Source organism: Mixophyes fleayi, chromosome 9 (assembly GCF_038048845.1).
Source record: "Mixophyes fleayi isolate aMixFle1 chromosome 9, aMixFle1.hap1, whole genome shotgun sequence".
In the NCBI taxonomy this organism is placed as follows: domain Eukaryota; kingdom Metazoa; phylum Chordata; class Amphibia; order Anura; family Limnodynastidae; genus Mixophyes; species Mixophyes fleayi.
Window position 1 is genome coordinate 43,633,961 of NC_134410.1, and position 27,119 is coordinate 43,661,079.

At 42.8% G+C, this 27,119-nt stretch overlaps 1 long non-coding RNA gene across 1 annotated transcript; it reads right to left on the reverse strand.

Annotated features, from left to right (window-relative positions):
* Positions 1 to 2,378: 2,378 nt before the first annotated feature.
* On the reverse strand, positions 2,379 to 16,529 carry LOC142101569 (uncharacterized). The gene is made up of 4 exons (XR_012679044.1): positions 16,430 to 16,529; positions 14,449 to 14,696; positions 4,638 to 4,764; positions 2,379 to 2,932 (listed from the first exon to the last, which is right to left on the reverse strand). It is a non-coding gene; the product is annotated as an uncharacterized LOC142101569 (long non-coding RNA).
* Positions 16,530 to 27,119: the final 10,590 nt, after the last annotated feature.

Here is a 27,119-nt window from a genome sequence, read left to right on the forward strand (position 1 = left end):
TGGTATTGTTTTGACCTGTTATTTAAAAAAGCATTATATATAGAAACATTATCCATTTTGAAAGAGATGTTCTATTCTACTTGTTGAGTAAAAGGTAGTTAAAAAAGCCTGAGATGATGATTGTTTTAATAAAAATATATAGATATGTAAAATCTAATATCTAAGGTATAGTGCAATCCATTGTCTTGATTGTAGAAGGACAAGATCTCACATTCGATAGGCCAAACTGCACAGATCCTGCTGTTCAGGAGGCGGCACTGGCAACCGAATCACCATGAGCGTTGGACTAATCTTTTTTTTCAGCTAGATTAATGATTTTAAACATGCCAAGAGAGGTCATTGGCTGACATGAGTTTTACACCATCCTGAAATATAGCCAATCCAGCTGTATTAGGTTTTGGTCAATTTGGCCACTTAAAATCTGCTTGTGAGCTTATATATCGGCCACACATTCATAAGTGTCCAACTTGGACATGACCCTGCTGTTTGTTATTCAGGTTAAGCAACCAGATCATTTCCAGCATCACTGAGAACTGTTAATGCTGTTGTCTTCTGATCACATTTACCAATGTATCCGATTAATGATCAAATACATTTCAATAGTTAGGGGCCACATGCTGTGATATTGGGCCAATTAACAATATGGCTGTAGATATTGCAGAATATGTGGCCTCTGTTAACAGCTGGGCATAATTTTTAATTCCATCTATAAATATTATGAGGTTAGATTTGCTGATTACACATTGTTGCAGCTTTCACTTAATGTAAAATGTGCAAAAATAAGTTTACCCATTTTGAGGATCAGAGAGTTTCCACTCTTAATGATGAGACTAAATCTCACTTATTTTTGATGTATTGTTTCAAATAAGAATACATTTATTATGAAATGTACCCCACAATATTTATTTTTAACTCAAATCCTTTTATTGAAATATATCAAATTATACAAGATAGGGGAAGATACATAAAAGGGTAGGGGAATAATGAGTACAGAGTAGTGAAAAGAACACAATAGTAAAATCACATCAGTCAGAACCATTGGCTACGGAAGAAACGACAGAACCCAAAATACAAAACCCAACAATCTAGCATGGCTTTTAGGTTGAGGTGAATAAATTTGAGAGGTATGTATCGGGGACATCGGCATGGTAGTCTGAGATTGCGAGCCATCACCATCTGTGACATAGGCATGCCAACTAAACCATCTCATCAAGGATGAGGAGGCTGCAGTGGAGTAGAGCATTACCAGTGTGTCCATCTCAAAACTGCACTGTACCTTAGAAATGTTACTTAGAGGTGGGGGTAGTGGATGTTTCCATTATTGGGCAATAGCTGTCCTAACTGCTATGAAAATGTTACCCAGAATATATCTAACACTATGGGGGGTATTCAATTGACGGCGGGATCGCCAAAAATCCCTCGCTCGAAAAATATTACCGTTAATACGGTAATATCTCGCTGGATTTCAGCTCGCGGCTCCCTGAGCTGCGAGCTGAAATCCAGCGAGTAAATTACAGTATTAACGGTATTTACGCGCAGGATTACCGTATTAACGGTAATATTTTTAGAGCGTGGGATTTTTGGCGATCCCGCCGTCAATTGAATACCCCCCTATGTTGGAGGTGAGGGGGGAAAATGGTGTAAGAGTGCCAATTTTCATGAGGTGGTGGACCTAGATGTTGATTACTTTGCTGCCCAAGGTGAAGACTTTACGCCATAAAGTCCGCAGGACAGGACAAGAACAAAAAATGTAAAAGTTTTTTCCCGACTTTTCGCACAACCAGCAGTAGGCTGGCAGCGCTTGGGTTAATAATGCTTAGAGGGTGGACCACACACATTTTTTTTTTTTTTTTTATTAACATTCATATTTTACAGAGGGCTAAGTCACGCAACTTTTCAATGTAAAATATTCAACCGATCACAAATGATTATTGGCTTGTAAATGGTAATTTTCAGCTAAACACAGCCGAGTTTAATGCAGTGCAAATAGCGAGAGATGAACAGCGATTTTGAAGTTCAAACTAAAAATCGCTATTTAATACATATAGCGACTTTGGGACTCAAATCGCCGGTAATCTTTTAAATTGGACCTTGATACATTTACCCCCTAGTTTGAAAATGCCCTGTACACTGAGTTACACTCTTTCCCCCCCCCCCCCCCCCAACAAAACATAAATGCTGTGACTTTTTGGAAAACAAAGTGGAAAAAACGGGGAGATTTTCAACATTAGATATCAATTTTATCATCTTTTAATTATTTGTTATACCTATGGATGGTTCTCCATTGGAATACCAAATTTCAGCTTACTAGCTAAATAGTTTTTAAAATGTGGCCCCTCAAACACCATGCCCCTCCCCTCACAAAATTAACATAGTGGAATGCCGATCATTAGATTCAAGCTTAATATAAGGCCAAGACTGTGCCCTTATAATACATATATAAATAAATATCTCAAGATTATGGTTGGAATGTTGCTGTGTTTACTAATTGCACAATTCTTTTTGACAGATACATATTTTAAGTTTTATTAATGTTATGGAAATTGATGTTGCCTGTTTATTAATGCATACAGAGAGGTGCAATAATAGTAGTATTTGCCTTTAAGACAACTTACCTGAAAGAAACCAATAACCTCCTAGCAACTGAAGTCCTTTGTGATGTAATATGTATGTATGATACTTACTGGGGTGTTCTAGAATTCCTCATTGATCTCCCAGCATCTTAATGCTATAGATGTATGAGAGTTATGTCTGATGACTGCACATGATCAGGGTTCTCCGTATTCAAGATTAGAGATGGATCCTTCTGCAGAAGAATCAGCATGTGCTGGAGATCAAATAATGAAGTCAAAAGAAGTTTCTCAGAGATCTGTAATGCCTTCAGTATCTCCAGTAGTTGACCAGGCAGTTGATGAAATCTCAAATATGCTGTCTGAAATAGAAGTAAAGAAATCACAAGATCTGGCTGATGAGCCATTTGTGAATAGGCCACAGTTCCTTTTAAAAGAGGACACAGATCTGGAAGATTTTTTGTCCCTTAATTTTCCTAGAAAACTGTGGAAGATTGTTGAAAGTGACCATATTAATTCTATTCGGTGGGATGACGATGGCATCTGTGTGGTGATTAATAAGGAGTTGTTTAAAAATGAAGTTCTAGAAACAAAAATGTTCAAAAAGGATTCTATAAAAAACTTCATTCGGCAACTGAATCTTTATGGATTCAACAAAGTTCAACGTGAATTTGAAAGATCCGCCTCACTTACTGAATTCCTAGCCGAAGAGGAAACTGCTGCAGAATTTGCTAAGGTAAGCTGTTTTACATTGCTTATTTAATGAATTTAATTGATTATTTTATATATTGAAAATATAGAATATCTGATACATCTGTAGTCAAAAAGTGCAATGAAGTACTTTATTATAGAGCAAACGAGAGGGGGTAAACATGTATTACTTGTTCAATTCAACTACTTTTAATAGATAAGTAGCTAAAACTATCCATCAGACTCTCATGTATTTTCAAAGATCCAGCCATCTTACTGATTGAATGTAAAATTGAATAATATCTGTGTTTTACCTTTCATGAGGTACATACAGGTAATACTAATGTGCTTCATTTCATATTCTACTGTATATATGGTATGTAGCAGAAATATTTGGCAGTGAGCACTGGTTTCTGTTTGAATTCTGGACAGTGTAATGTATTCCTGAACCCGTTTCCAAAAAGGTGCTATAGTCACTGGTATTTTCCTGCTCAGTGGCTGATGGCTCAGGTAGAACAAGACAGAGACACGTTGGTTACTTTCTGGTGCTCAGACACTATATAACAGAGGTCCACTGTAAAGGGAATAACTGGTGGAGAAATTCAAGCAAGGGCCGTATGTGCCCACGTACCGTCTTCATTGTTCTAAGGTTTTGCTGCCTGGATCAGTGGAACCAAACTCAGCGGGTTACTCAGGGATAGGATAGGAGGTATTTCTACCTGTTCCAACCCCTCCAGATATGAGTGACCAACAACTTTATGCCCTGGGGACTGCCACCTATACCTAGGGGGCACCATGATAGAACTGGAGGATATATAAGAATCCAAGCACTGGGAGTGACAAGAAGGTTCATGATAGTAATGATTGGGGACTCTGATTCCCACTGGGTTACCATCGATGAGAAGGGCTGCGCAATCATCCAGGAAAAGCGACTAGGACTTTTAAGTCCCAACAAGTATTTGCCCACAAAAAGTTGGATGATGCCTTCGCTTAATAGCTCTTAAGTCAACAGTAAGGCAAAAGTGACTGAGCAGCATCTGGGCAGCACTGTGGTATTCTTCTGCCATGGGAGGTAATATAATTCTTTATTAGAAAAGCATTTATCAGCTAGGTGTGAATAGATCCCACATTACAGTATCTAGTGGAGGAAAATGGCTGACAGTGTAGCCCCAAATAGATGCTACATCAGAAGAGAGTTGTCTCTGGTAGTCACTGGGGCACTCTTGACAGATCAGCACAGGGTAGAGTCAGATCCCACCTGAGATATTGCTACAGCGTGGGAATAATGTCACAGAGTAATTCCACTTTAATTATAAACATACCTCGGTCTATCTATACGTGGCTTTTACTAACATGTTCTGATCAGGGGTAACTTACCATAGTTGCAAGGGTAATATCATGTATATGAAAACATCTATTGTAGGGAGATCTGTGCAGGTTACAGTCAGTTAGCTCCCATTTCTGTAACTTGTAAACCTTCAAGTGCTGTCATGCTGTTAACATCCTAGAACCAAATGCAAATATAGAGTATATCTAGTGGCTATAGTATACTGCATTGTCCATTATCATCTGATTTCACATTTATTAAAAGATCATCATAATATGCATGTCTCCAATGTACCGAAATATATTTGAAAAATCGATGGTAAAATTGTGTCCTTGTGTTCCAGTTACAGCTGTACCAAAATCCAAACTTTCGTAGAGGTTATCCTCACTTATTAGGACAAATCAAGAGAAGAGTTGGTATTAAGAAAGCTCGTTCGGTTGTGTCCTCATTAAAACAGGATCTCAGAGGAGAGAATACAAATATGCAGAAATGTCCTGATGAGACTGGGAACTCAAATGACAAGCCAAAACGACGTCGAACAACTTCAACTCCATCAGAATGCTTTGCAATGGGCCAGAACGACAGTCACAAATTAGACCCGACAACCACTTCTTCTGCTTCTCCGAATCATATGAAGCCTCCCCTGCCAGCCTTTACTACCATGAATCCAGATTTAAGCAACATGCAGGCCAATTTGGCTAACTTGCTGTCAGTTTGTAATAACTGGTTTCAAGTGAATATGACGGCTGCAGCATCTGTCATTTCTATGGCTCAATCATTCCATCAGCGTAGTCCCTTCTACCATAACTGCCCAAGCTGCAAGTGCTTCGAGAAGGCAACATCGGCATCCACTTCATTAACCACACCCACTAAGGGGCCAGAAATGGACCAAGATTATATGGGATCACATAAATAATCTAAAGTTATCATGTTATAAATATGACATTTTATCAATAATAAAATGTACCTTTCAGGTTTTCAGTCTTCTTACTCTTTATCACATATCAGTCACTGTATTGCTAATTTTTACTTACACTTGACTAACATTATATATATATATATATATATATATATATATATATATATATATACCGTATATACTCGAGTATAAGTCGACCCGAATATAAGCCGAGGCACCTAATTTTACCACAAAAAACTGGGAAAACTTATTGACTCGAGTATAAGCCTAGGGTGGGAAATGCAGCAGCTACTGGTAAATACTGGTAAATTTCCTGGGCACATAGGACAGAGTGCACAGTGATGTAAAGTAAATAAAATGCAGTTTTATTAATATTCAGTATAACAGTATAGATGGGTTGCAACCCTAACTATTAATATACATGTAAGAACCAATATACAATATAAGCGGCACAAAGGTACACAAGAGGTAAGAGGTATTGGCACAAATGGCGAGCAGGATTGGATTGTGAATAGTACATATTATCCACAGTTGGAATGATGCTCTGTTGGGGCTATTATAGTCCTCTATATTGATAAAGCAACGAGAAAAGAATCAATTCCTATCTAGGTGTGGTGGAAATGGAAATCCTCCTTAGTGTTGTCTCAGTTGGCAAACTGTTTCTGTGGAGGAGACTCGGGGTGGGCTGATGATTCAGAACTTACCCTCGCATAAACGAGCTGGCGATGTCCTCTAGGTCTCCTTTTCTGCGCTGCTTGTGTCCAGTGCCGTGACAGCGCTTGTGCCATAATGTACAGTGATGCAGAAGTCGCGATCAGTCTCAGGTGAAGACTGCGCATGCGCCGAAAAAGTCTGATTGCTTCTACGGAGGCGTAGATCAGAGGCGGTATTTGATGCCACTCAGGGGGGACGGACTGATGGTTGATGTTTTGACAGGTTAATCCAATGCGTTTCGTACCACGGGGACGGACAAGTCACACTGCTGCCGCCGGCCACCTCAAGCAGGGACTTTTCATTGTCCTGGAGCATCACTCGAGTATAAGCCGAGGGGGGACTTTTTCAGCACAAAAAATGTGCTGAAAAACTCGGCTTATACTCGAGTATATACGGTATATATATATATATATATATATATATATATATATATATATATATATATATATATATATATACTTGCTTTCAGTGCTAGAAAAGGGTCAGCAATCTTGTAATGAAATATGGATCAGTTTAAAGGCATCTTGTAACAATCACAAATAAGTATACAATTCTTCCCTATGATAACAGAATGTAAGGTATTTGTTAAGTGAATGGACATTATATAAGCCAAAAACAGACAGTAGTTTTATGTACTAAAATTAATGAGAGGATTTGTTTGACAAAGTTGTAGAGGGAAGAATTACTTTTCTCTGCTGAACTAAACACCTTCACTTCAAGAAAGTTCAGAGGAACACCAAAAACAAAAAAAACCCTCAAAATAAACACCAACAATTAAATGGTCATGCAATTAGATGATGTGCTGGCATAGATCATGTGAATTGAATATGTCATATGCCAGTGTTTCCCAAACTTTCTTAGTTGGAGGCACCCTTAGGGTCTTCATAATTTTTTTCAAGGCACACCTAAGCCAAAATAGTTACAGAGTAGTCCTGTTTTTTAGGTAGTTTAGTCAAAATAACGTAATACGTATTTAGGCCCCTTTACCATCACATTGTGCCCCTTCATCAGTTTCCCTTGTATTACACTGCCCCTTTCATCCACCGTTCAATTTCTTACCGGTTACTTGCCTTTCTTTCTTCTGTTTTCTTCTTCTCATATGCTGCTCCTCACTGAAAATATTGGGTATAATGATGTCATGCACGGCAGTGTGAACAGAGCAGGTAAGAGATTGTCTGGTGCTGTATTGGTAACTATTCTCCTTTTTGCCTGCCGGTGGATGAGTGAGGGATGGCCTGCAGAGAGGAGCGCTTACTGCCCCCCCCCCTTCCACATTGCTTACCCCGCTTTTCGCTTTCCATGGCACTGCTGTGGGATCACCGTGGCACACCAGGGAGCTGCTGTGCACAGTTTGGGAACCGCTGTCATCAGGCCATAGATCTGGTCCTTTGGCAATTGTGCCCAACTAAAGTCTAGTGTCTGATTAACTCTCCAGCTGTGTGTGTGGTTTTTCAGCTTCCTTTTGTGCAAGCCACAAGAAATGCAAACTAAACTGTAGGCTCCTACCCACATCCTCACTTTTTAAGCTAATTATAGAAAACTTATTTGGATTGTTACCTCACTTTACAAAGGCATGGCTGAGTGACTTGAATAGAGAAACTAGCATAGGGGAATGGCAGAAAGTTTTCCAAACTACACACACATGTTCAATAAGTGTTTCAGTGGTAAAGATACAATACAAGTACACAGCCCGCTGGTACAGACACCCAAGCTTACTAAATAAAATGGACTCCGGGAGTGAATGTTGGATTTGCAGTAATGCATTAGGGAGGTACATACATATTTGGTGGGAGTACCCAAAAATAAAGTTGTTCTGGAAGGAGATGTCCAGAGTTACTAACCTTTTTGAATTGATAGGTTCCAGTGGAACTGGGCTTTTGGCTTATAAATGTGTCCAAAGTACCCATTAATAAATACGTGAAGTTCCTTTTGAGAGATCAAAGGCAGCGGCACCGGTTCACTGGAAATCCTCTACCCCTTCCATCTTTAAAAGACTGGTAAGGATGAATCGCCTACTATATGACCATGGGTGATATATCTACTTCTTAGAATGATAGCTCCTCAGATTTCAACGCCACGTGGCTACAATGGTTGGATTTTATTGAAACGGACCACTGCAGGGGTTATATGTTTGAGATAGGCTCTCTGTAATATGTTTTTGATTTACCCCAATGTCTGATTGTATTCTCAACTGATTAATAATAACAAATATAACCAAATACATAGATTACTCTTACCACAGATTACTCTCAGACACCCACACCTACAAAATATTAACCTGCAAACCCACTAACAATTTTATCTCAGAACTATAATATTAAATGAAGGTTGTACAGAAAAAATCCTGAACATGAATATAAATTCCTATAAACAAAACAACCCTGAATCCCCACTTTCTGCTTATTACTAAAAAAACACAAATCTATTATCAATTCCCCCCAACTTATCCCAATAAATAGATACTTTCATACAACCATACATCATTAAGACAACATCATTTCTCAGAGATACAACACATACTCAACACTATCCAAAACCACACGTGGAAAGAAACATACATGAGGTATGCAACAGATGTAAGCTCAAGCATCCCACATCACAAGGGCATACTAGCAATAATCAGAACACTAGAGGAAGACGAAACCTAAACAGAGACCAGATAGAGTTCATTGTATAAAACATAACATACATTCTAACACATAATTACTTCACATTCCAAGACACATAATACCTACAAACACAAGGGACAGCTATGGGGACTAAATTCAGCCCAAACAATGCTACATACCTATACATCAATTCACCGAAACAAGACTTTGGACTAGATTTACTAAACTGCTGGTTTGAAAAAGTGGAGATCAGATTCTAGATGTCATTTATTTAGTGCATTCTACAAAATGACAGCTAGAATCTGATTGGTTGCTATAGGCAACATCTGCACTTTTTTAAACCCGCAGTTTAGTAAATATATCCCTTTATAATAACAACCCATATTTGGAACATAGTTTTCTGGAACACTACATCAATAACATACTCCTCATATGGAAAGGAACAGAACCCCTACTTAACAATTTCATCAAACACATAAACCAAAACAGACTTAACCTCAATTTCACTTACACCACCAGCATTTATTTTCTACACCTAACACTATACATTGAAAACTCAGAGATCCATTCAATGGGTGTGGTATGAATTTTCGACACTCACAATGCCGACATAGTTTAGAAGGACAAAAAATACTGATTACTATAAAAGCGACAATCTGAAAAGATCTACTTACCATGCAGAAGACACTCAGTATTTCCAACAGGTTAAGCTACAAATTAAAAATGCATCTTTTACAAATAGCTATGGTAAGGAATCACGTAGCAAAAGCGATCTACCTCAAATAACTTCTACCAGCATCCAATGCTACTTACAATAAACCATCCCAGTCCAGAACCACAATCCCCCCTCCCCCCGCTTTCCTGCACCAAGAAAGAAAAAGCACAAACAAAAGAATAAAATAAACAAAAACTATTGTGGCAAAGAGGCTTATTTGTAACACCTCTTCTAGAGGCAAATGGGTAAAAACCCAGCTAGTCTGCAGGAGCAGGCTGCAGACGGTTACATATTCCCTGGATTGCTCTTTCAGCACATACACACACAGTGTCACGAAAGCCAGATAATGGGAATGGTCTTAATCTCTGCTAGAGTGACAGCTTACCCCCAGAGAGGTGCGGAGTCTAACGGTCGAGAGGTATACACCAGGGTTTCCTACAAGGGAATATGGTCTTAGCTGCTCTCAAACGCAGATTGCTGTCCTCTGAGGGTGCAGAGCAGATAATGCGCAGAACCACCAAGTAGCTGTTAGGCAGAATAGAAGTTGTAGTGAAGAGATGAACTGCAGAGAGCTGGAGCACTGAGGTCCACACAGGTGTATAACTCTGGAACAGGACAGATGATGAGCGATGCTCTGCAGTGAAGCCACAGGTCTTGACTGTGAGATAAGCTGAGCCAATAAGGTGGTGAAGCGATGAGCTGCAGAGAGCAAAACACTGAGAGCCACACGGGTGTTATAACCCTGGAACAGGACCAATGATGAGTGATGCTCTGCAGCGATAATGCTGGGAAGCAATGAGCTGCACAGTGAATTGCTGAGAAGCGGTGAGCTGCACAGGTAATGCTGATTAGCGATGAGCTGCACAGGTAATGCTGAGTAGCGATGAGCTGCACAGGTAATTGCTGGGAAGTAGTGAGCAGCACAGGTAGCGGTGAGCTGCACAGGTAAATGCTGAGTAGTGATGAGCTGCACAGGTAATGCTGAGTAGCGATGAGCTGCACAGGTAATGCTGAGTAGCGATGAGCTGCACAGGTAATGCTGAGTAGCGATGAGCTGCACAGGTAATTGCTGGGAAGTAATGAGCAGCACAGGTAATGTAAAGATACAGATGGAGGTAATAACATTTTTTTGAAGATACAATTATTGGAGTCTGAGCATACGTTTATATGTTCTATACGAACATTACACCAAAAGTTATATAGATTGATTGAACTTATGGTTATTCATCCAGACACGATTCACCGCACCAAGATCATTAACATTTGTGGCACTAGCTATTATTTTTCTCCATTGTGGAGCCATCTGATTGATTTTTCTATTGCCATCCTTTTCTTGCTACAATATAGACAGCTGTCACAATTACTTATTTAGTAGCGTTTTAAGTTGGTTTGCTTATGTTTACATTTCCTATATGCTCCATCACAGTGCACTGGGATTTGTTTCATGGGGGTAGTTCCATTTAATGCTTTTGTGTATTATCATTATTTTAAGCTGGTTAGTTGTGTTTTATCTTTCATATTTGTCACCAAGAATTTGTATATACATGATGATCCGTGACCTTAGGTTTTGTTTTATATTATATTATTTTTCATTTTAAGCCAGCTAGGTTTTTAGCGCTGCAGTTTTCTTTTTTAGTTTATTGGATGTCACACAGGTGGTTTGCAGCCACTTTGGTTATTGCAGCTGCTTAACCTTTTCGCTAATTTTTGTTTGTTATATTATTATTTTTATATAGGCGCCATATCAAGGGTTGTTGTGTTTTATTGTGGGAGGAAAGCGGAGCACACAAAGGAAAAACACAGGGAGAACATACAAACTCTGCTGTGAGGCGGAAGTGCTACTCACTAAGCCACTGTTCTGCCCCACCAACAAATGTACACATACTTAAACTAAATTAGTTATGGATGCCATGGTCTTATTTTACAACTGCTGATCCAGAGGGTGGGGTACAAATTTTCTAAGCCAAAAATGCTGACACCAATAACACTGACAGTAAAATGCGACACATAAAATAGTGACAAGTAAGAAATACCTAACGTTATAAACAGTGACAGGTACTAAATCCCAACACCATAAATACCTATATGTAAGAAATGCCAAGACAATAAAAAACAAGCAGCATGATTGCTGACACTGAAATTAAGGGGGCAATGCGAGCGGGTCTGGAGGCCGTATAGTTGGAATAATAGGCAAGGTTAATGATCTGAGTGACTACAACAAGGGCCAAAAAATGTGATGGTTACACGACTGGGTCAAAGCATCTCCAAAATAGCAGGTATTTTGGAGTGTGTCCGGTGTTAAGTGGTTAGTATCTACCAAAAATAGTCCAAGGAAGGACAAACAGTGAACTTGCAACAGGGTCATGGGTGCCCAAGACTCTCATGCGCGTGAGCAGCGAAGACTGACACGTCTGATCCAATCCCACAGAAGAGCTAGTGTAGCATAAATTGCTGAAAAAAGCTAATGCTGGCTATGATAGAAAGGTGTCAGACCACACAGTGCATTGTAGCTTGCTGCGTATGAGACTGCACAGCCACAGACTAGGCAGAGTGCGCCTGCCGACCCCTGTCCACCTCTGAAAGCGCCTACAAAATGTGTGTATGTGTAATGTGTATATATATATATATATATATATATATATATATATATATATATATATATATAGGGGGGGGTATTCAATTGTTCGTCCGGACCGCCGAAAAACTCGCGCTCTAAAACTATTACCGTTAATACGGTAACTACTCGCTGAATTTCAGCTCGCAGCTCCCTGAGCTGCGAGCTGAAATTCAGCGAGTAAATTACCGTATGAACGGTTTTTACGCGCAATATTACCGTATTAACGGTAATAGTTTTAGAGCGCGATTTTTTCAGCGGTCCGGACGAACAATTGAATACCCCCCATATTGTTCAGAGTGGAAATTTAAAAGTGTTGGTGTGAAAAATGTAAGTAAATGGAATTTGATAGTTTTACAATGAAGGCACTGTATAATACAGTATATTCCCACGCTACCATGTGCAAATCCCTTAGACTATAAATAGAGCTTGCGACTCTGTTATAGTCAGTAGATTTGCGTTGCTTGTACAGTGTGTAGAGGGTTGTTTTTTTACAAGCTTGTTCCGGTTTGGATTTATAAAATGTGAGTCCTTCTGATCTGAAGAAAGAAGACTTTCAATCACGATGGGATTACAAATGGGCGGTCCTCCTGACCCGAAAATCAGAAGATTTTTATACATGGACATGTGGATTTACAAATATGGGGGTCTATGTGACCCGAAGAACAGAAGATTTTATGCAAGCATGGACTTTTGCAATTACAAATAATTTGGGGACATCTTCATGGACCTTATTTTGGAATGCACATATTTGTAGACATGGTTTACAAGCATTTTTGGATTCAAAGTTGCTGACAAAAGAAGACATCATATTGCTGAGTATATGGGGTTTAATTATTTTTAATAAATATTTGTGGTATTAAAGAGGGTTCTTTGTGTTTTCATTGGGGTTTTATTATTTTTCTTAAAATATAGTGGTTTTAATGAGGCTGTTATGGCTTTAACATTTTTGCTGTGGAACTACAGGTCGCAGGCAGGCATGGGTGTCAGGTCATGTTGGCACTTGTGGTTCTCTAAGTACCAGCATGCCCTGACTGCCATGGGTATGCTGGTGCTTGTAGTTATAAAAGCATTAGCATGCCCAGACTGTTTAGAGCAGCCTGGCCTGTCTGGGACTTGTAGTTCTACAAACAAAAATGCCGTCTGATTATTTTTTTTTTTACACTTCAGCCCTGGGCTGGTTGTTCCTGGATGGGGTGCCGGCACGTTTGTTTTTGCGGACCTCACTTCCTAGGGAATCTAGCCCAGAGCTTAACAGCCTGGGTTTGGTTTGTCATTATGGCAGTGGAACCCCTGCTGTGTGTCCCCTTTCTATAGTGCCAACCACTCCGGCTGGTTTGCCTAGTGCTGGATGCGTAAAATCGGGGGGACCCCATGCAAATTTTTTCCCGATTTTCGCACAACCAGCAGTAGGCTGGCAGCGCTAGAGTTAATAGTGCTTAGAGGGGGGACCACAAGTATTTATTTTTTTTTACATTCATTTTACAGAGGGCTAAGTCACGCAAATTTTCAATGTAAAACATTCAACCAATCAGAAATGATTATTGACTTGTAAATGTTAACTTTCAGCTAAACATGGCTGAGTTTAATGCAGCGCAAATCGCGAGAGATGAACAGCGATTTTGAAGTTCAGACTAAAAATCACTACTTAATACATATAGCGACTTTGGGACTCAAATCGCCGGTAATCTCCCACGTTTTTAAATTGGACCTTGATACATTTACCCCCTAGTTTTAAAATGCCCTGTACACTCTCCTTCCCCCCCAAAAAAAGAGAAAAACTGACTTTTTGGAAAACAGGAAGTGGAATAAACCGGGAGATTTTCAACATTAGATATCAATTTGTCATTTTTTAATTCTTTTTTATTCATATGGATGGTTCTCCATTGGAATACCAAATTTCAGCTTACTAGCTAAATAGTTTTTAAAATGTAGCCCCTCAAACACCATGCCCCCCCCCTCACAAAATTAACAGAGTGGAATGCCGATCATTAGATTCAAGCTTAATATAAGGCCACGACTGTGCCCTTATAATACATATATAAATAAATATCTCAAGATTATGGTTGGAATGTTGCTGTGTTTACTAATTGCACAATTTTTTTTGACAGATTGATACATATTTTAAGTTTTATTAATGTTATGGAAATTGATGTTGCCTGTTTATTAATGCATACAGAGAGGTGCAATAATAGTAGTCTTTGCCTTTAAGACAACTTACCTGAAAGAAGCCAATAACCTCCTAGCAACTGAAGTCCTTTGTGATGTAATATGTATGTATGATACTTACTGGGGTGCTCTAGAATTCCTCATTGATCTCCCAGCATCTTAATGCTATAGATGTATGAGAGTTATGTCTGATGACTGCGCATGATCAGGGTTCTCCATATTCAAGATTAGAGATGGATCCTTTTGCAGAACAATCAGCATGTGCTGGAGATCAAATAATGAAGTCAAAAGATGTTTCTCAGAGATCCATAATGCCTTCAGTATCTCCAGTAGTTGACCAGGCAGTTGATGAAATCTCAAATATGCTGTCTGAAATAGAAGAAAAGAAATCACAAGATCTGGCTGATGAGCCATTTGTGAATAGGCCACAGTTCCTTTTAAAAGAGGACACAGATCTGGAAGATTTTTTGTCCCTTAATTTTCCTAGAAAACTGTGGAAGATTGTTGAAAGTGACCATATTAATTCTATTCGGTGGGATGACGATGGCATCTGTGTGGTGATTAATAAGGAGTTGTTTAAAAAGGAAGTTCTAGAAACAAAAATGTTCAAAAAGGATTCTATAAAAAACTTCATTCGGCAACTGAATCTTTATGGATTCAACAAAGTTCAACGTGAATTTGAAAGATCCGCCTCACTTACTGAATTCCTAGCCGAAGAGGAAACTGCTGCAGAATTTGCTAAGGTAAGCTGTTTTACATTGCTTATTTAATGAATTTAATTGATTATTTTATATATTGAAAATATCTGATACATCTGTAGTCAAAAAGTGCAATGAAGTACTTTATTATAGAGCAAACGAGAGGGGGTAAACATGTATTACTTGTTCAATTCAACTTCTTTTAATAGATAAGTAGCTAGAACTATCCATCAGACTCTCATGTATTTTCAAAGATCCAGCCATCTTACTGATTGAATGTAAAATTGAATAATATCTGTGTTTTACCTTTCATGAGGTACTTACAGGTAATACTAATGTGCCTCCTTTCATATTCTACTGTATATATGGTATGTAGCAGAAATATTTGGCAGTGAGCACTGGTTTCTGTTTGAATACTGGACAGTGTAATGTATTCCTGAACCCGTTTCCAAAAAGGTGCTATAGTCACTGGTATTTTCCTGCTCAGTGGCTGATGGCTCAGGTAGAACAAGACAGAGACACGTTTGTTACTTTCTGGTGCCCAGACACTATATAACAGAGGTCCACTGTAAAGGAAATAACTGGTGGAGAAATTCAAGCAAGGGCCGTATGTGCCCATGTACCGTCTTCATTGTTCTAAGGTTTAGCTGCCTGGATCAGTGGAACCAAACTCAGCGGGTTACTCAGGGATAGGATAGGAGGTATTTCTACCTGTTCCAACCCATCCAGATATGAGTGACCAACAGCTTTATGTCCTGGGGACTGCCACCTATACCTAGGGGGCACCATGATAGAACTGGAGGATATATAAGAATCCAAGCACTGGGAGTGACAAGGAGGTTCATTATTATTATTATTATTCATTTTTATTTATAGGGCGCCATAAAGTATCCGTAGCGCCGTACAAGGACAAACAATGGCACAGTACAAGGTGAAACAGCACAGTACAAGTAACAGTAAGCACTATAACTCTGGGGGCTCAGGCACAGCATGAAAGAGAGGGAGGGAGGGGAAAAGTGAGTATAGGCAGGTAACTATGGCCCAAGAGGGTGGGCATGGATGACAGGTTGAGAGTCACTGAGGGGAGCGGAGAGAAGCGAGAGGAGACAGAGGGCAGAGGGACTGAGAGGAGGTGAGCTGAGTAGCTGGAGAGCGCAGTTAAAAGTGATGGAAACAGAAGGTAGGAGAGCCCTGCTCAAAGGAGCGAACAATCTAAAGGGAGGGGAAGACAGACAGACACATGGATGAGATGGAGAGACAGGAGAAACGGAGACGGAGTCGAGGAAGGGGGAGAAGGGAAGAAGGGATGAGAAAGAGAGGTAGCCGACCGGTGGAAGATTTAGGCATAACTCGGTCTATCTATACATGCCTTTTACTAACATGTTCTGATCAGGGGTAACTTACCATAGTTGCAAGGGTAATATCATGTATATGAAAACATCTATTGTAGGGAGATCTGTGCAGGTTACAGTCAGTTAGCTCCCATTTCTGTAACTTGTAAACCTTCAAGTGCTGTCATGCTGTTACCATCCTATAACCATACGCAAATATAGAGTATATCTAGTGGCTATAGTATACTGCATTGTCCATTATCATCTGATTTCACATTTATTAAAAGATCATCATAATATGCATGTCTCCAATGTACTGAAATATATTTGAAAAATCGATGGTAAAATTGTGTCCTTGTGTTCCAGTTACAGCTGTACCAAAATCCAAACTTTCTTAGAGGTTATCCTCACTTATTAGGACAAATCAAGAGAAGAGTTGGTATTAAGAAAGCTCGTTCGGTTGTGTCCTCATTAGAACAGGATCTCAGAGGAGAGAATACAAATATGCAGAAATGTCCTGATGAGACTGGGAACTCAAATGACAAGCCAAAACGCCGTCGAACAACTTCAACTCCATCAGAATGCTTTGCAATGGGCCAGAACGACAGTCACAAATTAGACCCGACAACCACTTCTTCTGCTTCTCCGAATCATATGAAGCCTCCCCTGCCAGCCTTTACTACCATGAATCCAGATTTAAGCAACATGCAGGCCAATTTGGCTAACTTGCTGTCAGTTTCTAACCCCTGGTTTTCAGTGAATATGATGGCTGCAGCATCTGTCATTTCTATGGCTCAATCATTCCATCAGCGTAGTCCCTTCTACCATAACTGCCCAAGCTGCAAGTGCTTTGAAAACACAACATCTGCACCATCTTCATCAACCACACCCACTAAGGGGCCAGAAATGGACCATGATTATATGGGATCACATAAATAATCTAAAGTTATCATGTTGAAAATATGACATTTTCTTATTAATAAAATGTACCTTTCAGGTTTTCAGTCTTCTTACTCTTTATCACATATCAGTCACTGTATTGCTAATTTTTACTTACACTTGACTATATATATATATATATATATATATATATATATATATATATATATATATATATATATATATATATATATACTTGCTTTCAGTGCTAGAAAAGGGTCAGCAATCTTGAAATGAAATGTGGATCAGTTTAAAGGCATCTTGGAAGAATCACAAATAAGTATATAATTCTTCCATAACAGAATGTAAGATATTTGTTAATATGAAAAGACATTATATAAGCCGAAAACAGACAGTAGTTTTATGTACTAAAATTAATGAGAGGATCTGTTTGACAAAGTTGTAGAGGGAAAAATTACTTTTATCCACTGAACTAAACACCTTCACTTCAAGAAAGTGCAGAGAAAGACCAAAAAGCAAAAAAAAAAAACCTCAAAATAAACACCAACAATTAAATGGTCATGCAATTAGATGATGTGCTGGCATAGATCACGTGAATTGAATATGTCAGAATATGTCATATGGCAGTGTTTCCCAGACTTTCTTAGTTCGAGGCACCCCTAGGGTCTTCATAATTTTTTTAAGGCACCCCCAAGCCATAATAGTTACAGAGTAGTAGTTTTTTTTTAAGTAGTTTAATCAAAATAACGTAATAAGTATTTAGGCCCCTTTACAATCACACTGTGTCCGTTCATCAGTTTCCCTTGTATTACACTGCCCCTTTCATCCACCATTCATCTTACCTTTTACTTGCCTTTCTTTCTTCTGTTTTTCTTCTTTTTACATGTGCTGCTCCTCACTGAAAATGTTGGGTATGATGATGTCATGCACGGCAGTGTGAACAGAGCAGGGAAGAGGGTGTCTGGTGCCGTACTGGTAACTATTCTTTTTTTTGCCTGCCGGTGGACAAGCGAGGGATGGCCTGCAGAGAGGAGCGCTTACTGCCCCCACATTGCTTACCCCGCTTTTCACCGGCCATGGCACTCCTGTGAGATCACCTTGGCACACCAGGGAGCTGCTGTGCACAGTTTGGGAACCTCTGTCATAAGGCCATAGATCTGGTCATTTGACAATTGTGCGAACTAAAGTCTAGTGTCTGATTATTTCAAATGTTATATTCTAATATGCGCTCCTGTGTGTCAGGGACAGAGGGTTTCACATTCACTTCAATTTGTCTGCAGTCAGCACAGAGCGATTTGAGCACTGTGAATGCTAATGCTTTTCTACCTAGAAAAGAGCTGGTGTTCAAAGCACAAAACCACCCTAGGGCTTATTTTTGTTGAGAACACTGAAAAATAGGAGGAATAGTAATAACAGACACAACCAAATACATAGAAGAGGCCCACAGATTGCTCTCAGGCACCCACACCTACAAGGATTAACCTGCAAACCCACTAACAAGAGCTCTAATATTGAATGAAGGTCATACAGAAAAATCCTGAACTAACAGGAATATAAATTTGTATAAACAAACCAAACCTGAATCCCCACTTTCTGCTTGTTACCAAAAATGCACAAATCTATTATCAATCCCCCCACCTTATCCCAACACATAGATACTTTCATGTAACCATACATCACTTAGACAACATCATTTCTCAGAGATACAACACATACTCAGGGGCAGTCTGGGCTGGGGGGCAGGGGGGCATCTGCTCCCAGGGCCGGTCCCATAGCGGGCTACCTTGGGCTGGGTCACTGGGCCGTCTGCATTTATTTCCCTTTAAAACGTTCCTAATAGGCTGAGTCTTGCCCCTCGGGCTAAAATTTGCCAGCCCTCCCCTGCACATACTCAACACTATCCAAAACCACACGTGGAAAGAAACATACATGAGGTATGCAATAGATGTAAGCTCACTATACACAAGCATCCAACATCACAAGAGCATACTAGCAGCAAGCAGAACACTAGAGAAAGACATAGACCTAGACTGAGACTGAGACCAGATAGAGTTTGTCCTAAAAAACATAACATACATTCTAACACATAATTACTTCACATTCCAAGACACATAATACCTACAAACACAAGGGACAGCTATAGAGACTAAATTCATCCCAAACAATGCTACATATCTATGCATCAATTAACCGGAACAAGACTTCATCTATAATAACAACCCCTATATGAAACATAGTTTACTGGAACACTACATCGATTACATACTCCTCATATGGGAAGACACAGAACCCCTACTTAACAATTTCATCAAACACATAAACCAAAGCAGACTTAACCTCAATTTCACTGAAACACTGTACTTTGAAAACTCAGAGATCCATTCAAAAACATTCTACAAACTCAACAATTATTACGTCCTCGGGATTAACTTTCACAAAAACACGTGGCTGAACAACATTCACTTCCACCAATATAGACAACTTTAAATTAACTACACAACACAACACAAACTATCTGAACCAAGCCCACAAGATTAAAGGAGAGAGTATATAGCTAATCATCCCTAACAGAAGCACAAACTTGAGTTGCCGCATCCTCCCAATGGTGGGCTGTAGACCCGTTCCTCTATTTAACCCCTTTCCACTCACCTCCCATTGGTCCCACTTCATTGGTGGGATATTTAAAGCACCTGACATAGCTGTCTGGTGCCTGTTCTTGGAGCTCACTTCCCAGAAGTGTAAAAACCTTGCTCTCTCTGCTCCTGGATTCCTCCCAGCTTTATATCTATTGTATTGGACTCAACGCTGTTCCTGCTACTCTGTGTCATCTCCTTGTGTACAGCTACAGTTCAGTGCTACCTGTCTGCAGACTATAGTATTGGTCTCCACGCTGCTCCAGTGATGCTGTTACCCGCTACTCTGTCTCCTCCTCGTGTAGAACCTACACTTCAGTTCTATCCATTTGCAGACTGTCAGTACTTGTTTTCACACTGTTCCACTCTCACCTGAGGTTCCTGTTGTTATTATCTACCGTCCCTCTGCTCACTACTCTCCTAAGCGGGTCTGTCTGATACTCACCCAAGGGGCCGCGACATGCAGGACAGAGGCTGCAAAGACCATACCTCCTTGCGGGGGTTCCTGGTGAAGACCACCTGTTCCGTTAGACTCCGCGCCCTTTGGTAGAGTTGTGCCAAACTGGGCAGTACCAGGGAATCCCAAGATTAACTGTGAACTCCGTGACAAGCAGAGAGGATTATGATTGGTGTAGTCCAGTATACAGTCAGCAGAGAGGATGATGGGTGGGGTTTTCCACTATAGAGTCAGCAGAGAGTATTATGGGGGTTGTAGTCCGTATATAATCAGCAGGGAGGACTATGGAGTATGCAGTCCTGTATACCATCATCAGAGAGGATTATAGGTGGCATTTTCCTCTATTCAGCTAGCAGAGGGGATTATTGGTGGTGCAGTCCTGTATACAGTCAGCAGAGAATATTTTGGGGAGTGTAGTACGATAATTAAAATACCACAGAAAGGATTATGGGGGCTGTAGTTCCACACATAGGTCAGTGAAGGTGACTGTGTATATGGTGGGACAGTGCAGCTCTGCAGTATAAAGACAGGCAGTGTTACTCACCTCTGATGACATCATGACACAGCGTAATGATGTAGCATACCTCCCTCCGCCTCTCTTCCCCCCTGGTTACCTCCTCCCATGCTCGCATCCAAGACTTCTCCCGCGCTGCCCCCCTCCACTGGACCCAGCTCCCCTGCTCCATCAGAACTTCCCCAACCTGTCTAGCTTCAACGGGCCTCTAAAAACCCACCTCTTCCTTAAAGCCCTCAGTCCCCCACCTAATTGACCTCCTCCCAGTCTCCCCCTACCCCTCCCACTCCTGCCCTCCCTCTTGTCCCCCCTCTTACCTCCCTCCTTTTTATTCTCTTCCCCCCTCTCTGTCTCTGCCTCTGTTCTCCCCATTCCCTCTTCCTACCATTGCGTCTCTGTCCGTCCTACCCTCCTCTTAGATTGTATGCTCCTTCGAGCAGGGCCTCCTCTCCTTCTGTTCTCCACCACCTTAACTCTGCTCTTCAGCTCCTTGTCTCTTCCACAAGGTCCTCCTGCCCTTCTACCCCTCTCTCTACCCTGCTTGGGGCTCTCACCTCTCATCTAGCTGTACATTGAGCTTCGGAGTTACTGTGCTTTTTGTTAACTGTACCGTGCTGTCTCACCCTGTATCGTGTTTCTGTCTGTCCCTGTACGGCGCTACGGATAGCTAGTGGCGCCCTATAAATAAAAAATAATAATAATAATAATAATGTGGGTCGGGGCTTGGCCATGCTACCTCTGTGGCCACGCTCCCAGATGGTGGCTGCATGTTCCTTACCTGCTCTTAACATTACCCCTGTCTTCTACCCCATCCTGTCTCTGCTATGTACTGGTCAGCTGATACAGAGAATTGGGGAATACAGGGGAACTGCAAATAATGTCACAGATATATAACTGTGGACTGTGACTGTTAGTTCCACACAAGCTGGAGAGCCTTTTGTATAACAAGCCTGGTCCTTGTTTTTCAGCATTAGACACATACATAACATTTGTAGATGCGGTCAAAGCAGGTTCTATAAGGCGGAACAGATCAATTGAGATGCTTTTTGGGGTTCCCGCAGCAACACTTATTGGACCGCCCACAGTGATGTCATTGCCCATATATGGAGTGACATTCTCCGCAGCTCTTCACAGTATGTGGCCGGGCGTGTTATATATGATGTGTACGCTGATGGCAGGTGTATGTGATGCGCTGTGTGTGTAAGTGAGCCTGTGCCACACTGTGTCATTGTGGTGCTCTGTCATGCCTTTTTGTGCTGATTTCAGATGTTGTGTGCATGTGCCATTTATATTGTGTCAGCGCCGATGCCAGCCCTAATAACTGCATTTGTTGCAGTTGGCTAGGTATTGTGACACTGTTTTGGTACACTTGGCAACCTGCACCCATCACCCAATTCTACATTCTCCACCCATCGTACATTACACATCCCCATATTCCCTGCACTGGTCACCACTCTGTATGATCAGTGCAGGATTTGAAGCACAGAGAATCTCCTGCCCCCAGCTCAGTGCAGTGAATAAATTAACTGAGGTCACTAAGGGGTGGGAGGTTTAAAACGACTCTGTAACAGCAGAGTCTGGCTGGCACCGCACATGGTCCCATTAAACTTTTCAATGAGAGCGGTACCAGGTCTAAAAATGTTAGTGTGTGTAGCCCCAAAACCCCCAGCTAGATCCAGTAACATCACTGTCTGTAAATACATAGAGGACATGGATGGAAATGTTATTGAGCCCATTTGCCATTCTGCATTGTTACAGTTTCAATGTTTATCCAATGCAAAAATAAAGGTTAAAATAATTATAAAATGTGGGAATAGTCTTGTCACTTGCTTTATATGAATATTTGTCTTGTCTATCAAAAATAAACAATAAATCAGCAAAATTATGTTGCATGGAACAGCCATTTCCGTTCACTTGCAGGTGTGAGGGGACTGCCCCCAGCTGAAGTAGCAGTGTACAGATTCACCAATCCTCGCTTATAACCTTCTTTTTTTTCTTTAACTAAGCTGAGGGCATGGCTTATGGGGGCAATGATGGCTCTTTAAGTGTCTCCATTATGTTGAGTGGATAATTGAAGATGTTATACAAATACATGATGATTCTTCATCGTGTCAAACAGTACTAATTCTCAATTAAAAACAAAATATTTGTTTCTGAATTCGTACAGCTTGACCCTGAATGGACTGCTCAGAAGCTGTTTTGTCCAAATATAATGGAACTATTAAATGGCTTGTGTTGCCCTCAATGGATTATTGTGGCTGCAACCAAATTTTAATGAACTAAACTAAAATGCTAACTTGATCCGAAATAGATGTATTTCCAGAATTCTCAGCTAAATATCTTCATCAACTGCTCGTTTTGTACAATTAATTGAGTGCTATTGATTCTTATTTTGTAATTTACTACAACAAAATGTTTTTGCCAATGCCTAATATTTTCTGTTTAAAGAACATGCACAAATGTAACACCCCCTCTGGTGTTGTTGTTCACACCTCCAGTGACTGAGTGTGTGACCTAGCACTAGGACCCAGAGGAGACACACTGGGAATGTTGCTTAGCAACATCAGGCTGGTATGAGCTGGGGGGGATCAGAACCAGTGTGGAGACAGTGAGAGCCAGTGACCCAGGACAGAGGGGAGGAGGTCCTGGGACACCCCCTTATAATCTGGGGAGCTGGTCCATCACCTGCTGCCACTATAGGGGCCATAGTACAACAACAGTGACAGAATACTAGTGACATGGGGCAGATTTCAGGGATAATTTTACCTCAGAAAGTGGCAGCAAGATAGAAAGGAGCAGCACACATGAGTGTCTGTAAGTGTCTATCTGAGAGATATTACTCCCCAGAGCATGGGAGAGAGATATTACCCCCCCTTCCCCACAGAGCATGGGAGAGAGATATTACCCCCCTCCCCCACAGAGCACGGGAGAGAGATATTACCCCCCCACAGAGCATGGTAGAGAGATATTACCCCCCCTCCCCCACAGAGCACGGGAGAGAGATATTACCCCCCCCCCCCCCACAGAGCACGGGAGAGAGATATTACCCCCCCCCCACAGAGCATGGGAGAGAGATATTACCCCCCCTCACAGAGCACGGGAGAGAGATATTACCCCCCCACAGAGCACGGGAGAGAGATATTACCCCCCCTCCCCCACAGAGCACGGGAGAGAGATATTACCCCCCCCTCCCCCGCAGAGCACGGGAGAGAGATGTTACCCCCCCTCCCCCACAGAGCACGGGAGAGAGATATTACCCCCCCCCACAGAGCACAGGAGAGAGATATTACCCCCACTCACAGAGCACGGGAGAGAGATATTACCCCCCCACAGAGCACGGGAGAGAGATATTACCCCCCCCACAGAGCATGGGAGAGAGATATTACCCCCCCTCACAGAGCACGGGAGAGAGATATTACCCCCCCACAGAGCACGGGAGAGAGATATTACCCCCCCTCCCCACAGAGCACGGGAGAGAGATATTACCCCCCCTCCCCCGCAGAGCACGGGAGAGAGATGTTACCCCCCCTCCCCCACAGAGCACGGGAGAGAGATATTACCCCCCCCCACAGAGCACAGGAGAGAGATATTACCCCCACTCACAGAGCACGGGAGAGAGATATTACCCCCCCACAGAGCACGGGGAGAGATATTACCCCCCCCACAGAGCATGGGAGAGAGATATTACCCCCCCTCACAGAGCACGGAGAGAGATATTACCCCCCCCACAGAGCACGGGAGAGAGATATTACCCCCCTCCCCCACAGAGCACGGGAGAGAGATATTACCCCCCCCCTCCCCCGCAGAGCACGGGAGAGAGATGTTACCCCCCCTCCCCCACAGAGCACGGGAGAGAGATATTACCCCCCCCCACAGAGCATGGGAGAGAGATATTACCCCCCCTCCCCCACAGAGCACGGGAGAGAGATATTACCCCCCCCACAGAGCATGGGAGAGAGATATTACCCCCCCCCCACAGAGCATGGGAGAGAGATATTACCCCCCTCCCCCACAGAGCACGAGAGAGAGATATTACCCCCACACAGAGCACGGGAGAGAGATATTACCCCCCTCCCTACAGAGCATGGGAGAGAGATATTACCCCCCCTCACAGAGCATGGGAGAGAGATATTACCTCCCCACAGAGCACGGGAGAGAGATATTACCCCCCCACAGAGCACGGGAGAGAGATATTACCCCCCCACAGAGCACGGGAGAGAGATATTACCCCCCCTCCCCCACAGAGCACGATAGAGAGAGATATTGCCCCCCCTCCCCCACAGAGCACGGGAGAGAGATGTTACCCCCCCTCCCCCACAGAGCACGGGAGAGAGATATTACCCCCCCCCACAGAGCACGGGAGAGAGATATTACCCCCCCACAGAGCATGGGAGAGAGATATTACCCCCCCCCACAGAGCATGGGAGAGAGATATTACCCCCCACAGAGCATGTGAGAGAGCTATTACCCCCCCACAGAGCATGGGGGAGAGATATTACCCCCCCACAGAGCATGGGAAAGAGATATACCCCCCCCACCCCACAGAGCATGGGAGAGAGATATTACCCCCCCCCACAGAGCATGGAGAGAGATATTACCCCCACCCCCCACAGAGCACAGGAGAGAGATATTACCCCCCCCCCCACAGAGCATGTGAGAGAGATATTACCCCCCCCCACAGAGCATGGGAGAGAGATATTACCCCCCCCCCACAGAGCATGTGAGAGAGATATTACCCCCCACAGAGCATGGGGGAGAGATATTACCCCCCCACAGAGCATGGGAAGAGATATTACCCCCCCACCCCACAGAGCATGGGAGAGAGATATTACCCCCCCACAGAGCATGGGAGAGAGATATTACCCCCCCCCCACAGAGCACAGGAGAGAGATATTACCCCCCCCCCACAGAGCATGTGAGAGAGATATTACCCCCCCCCCCCACAGAGCATGGGAGGGATATTACCCCCCCTCCCCCACAGAGCACGGGAGAGAGATATTGCCCCCCCCCCTCCCCACAGAGCACGGGAGAAAGATGTTACCCCCCCTCCCCCACAGAGCACGGGAGAGAGATATTACCCCCCCCCCACAGAGCACGGGAGAGATATACCCCCCCCCCACAGAGCATGGGAGAGAGATATTACCCCCCCCACAGAGCATGGGAGAGAGATATTACCCCCCCCACAGAGCATGTGAGAGATATTACCCCCCCCCCACAGAGCATGGGGGAGAGATATTACCCCCCCCACAGAGCATGGGAAAGAGATATTACCCCCCCCCCACCCCACAGAGCATGGGAGAGAGATATTACCCCCCCACAGAGCATGGAGAGAGATATTACCCCCACCCCCCCACAGAGCATATGAGAGAGATATTACCCCCCCCCACAGAGCACGGGAGAGAGATATTACCCCCCACAGAGCACGGGAGAGAGATATTACCCCCCCCACAGAGCATGGGAGAGAGATATTACCCTCCTCCCCCACAGAGCACGAGAGAGAGATATTACCCCCACACAGAGCACGGGAGAGAGATATTATCCCCCCCCCCCTACAGAGCATGGGAGAGAGATATTACCCCCCCTCACAGAGCATGGGAGAGAGATATTACCCCCCCCACAGAGCACGGGAGAGAGATATTACCCCCCACAGAGCACGGGAGAGAGATATTACCCCCCCACAGAGCACGGGAGAGAGATATTACCCCCCCCCTCCCCCACAGAGCACGGGAGAGAGATATTGCCCCCCCTCCTCCACAGAGCACGGGAGAGAGATGTTACCCCCCCTCCCCCACAGAGCACGGGAGAGAGCTATTACCCCCCCCCACAGAGCACGGAGAGAGAGATATTACCCCCCCACAGAGCATGGGAGAGAGATATTACCCCCCCCACAGAGCATGGGAGAGAGATATTACCCCCCCACAGAGCATGTGAGAGAGCTATTACCCCCCCCACAGAGCATGGGGGAGAGATATTACCCCCCACAGAGCATGGAAAGAGATATTACCCCCCCCCACCCCACAGAGCATGGGAGAGAGATATTACCCCCCCACAGAGCATGGGAGAGAGATATTACCCCCACCCCCCACAGAGCACAGGAGAGAGATATTACACCCCCCCCCAAAGAGCCATGTGAGAGAGATATTACCCCCCCACAGAGCATGGAGAGAGATATTACCCCCCCACAGAGCATGTGAGAGAGATATTACCCCCCCACAGAGCATGGGGAGAGATATATTACCCCCCTCACAGGGGAAATTCC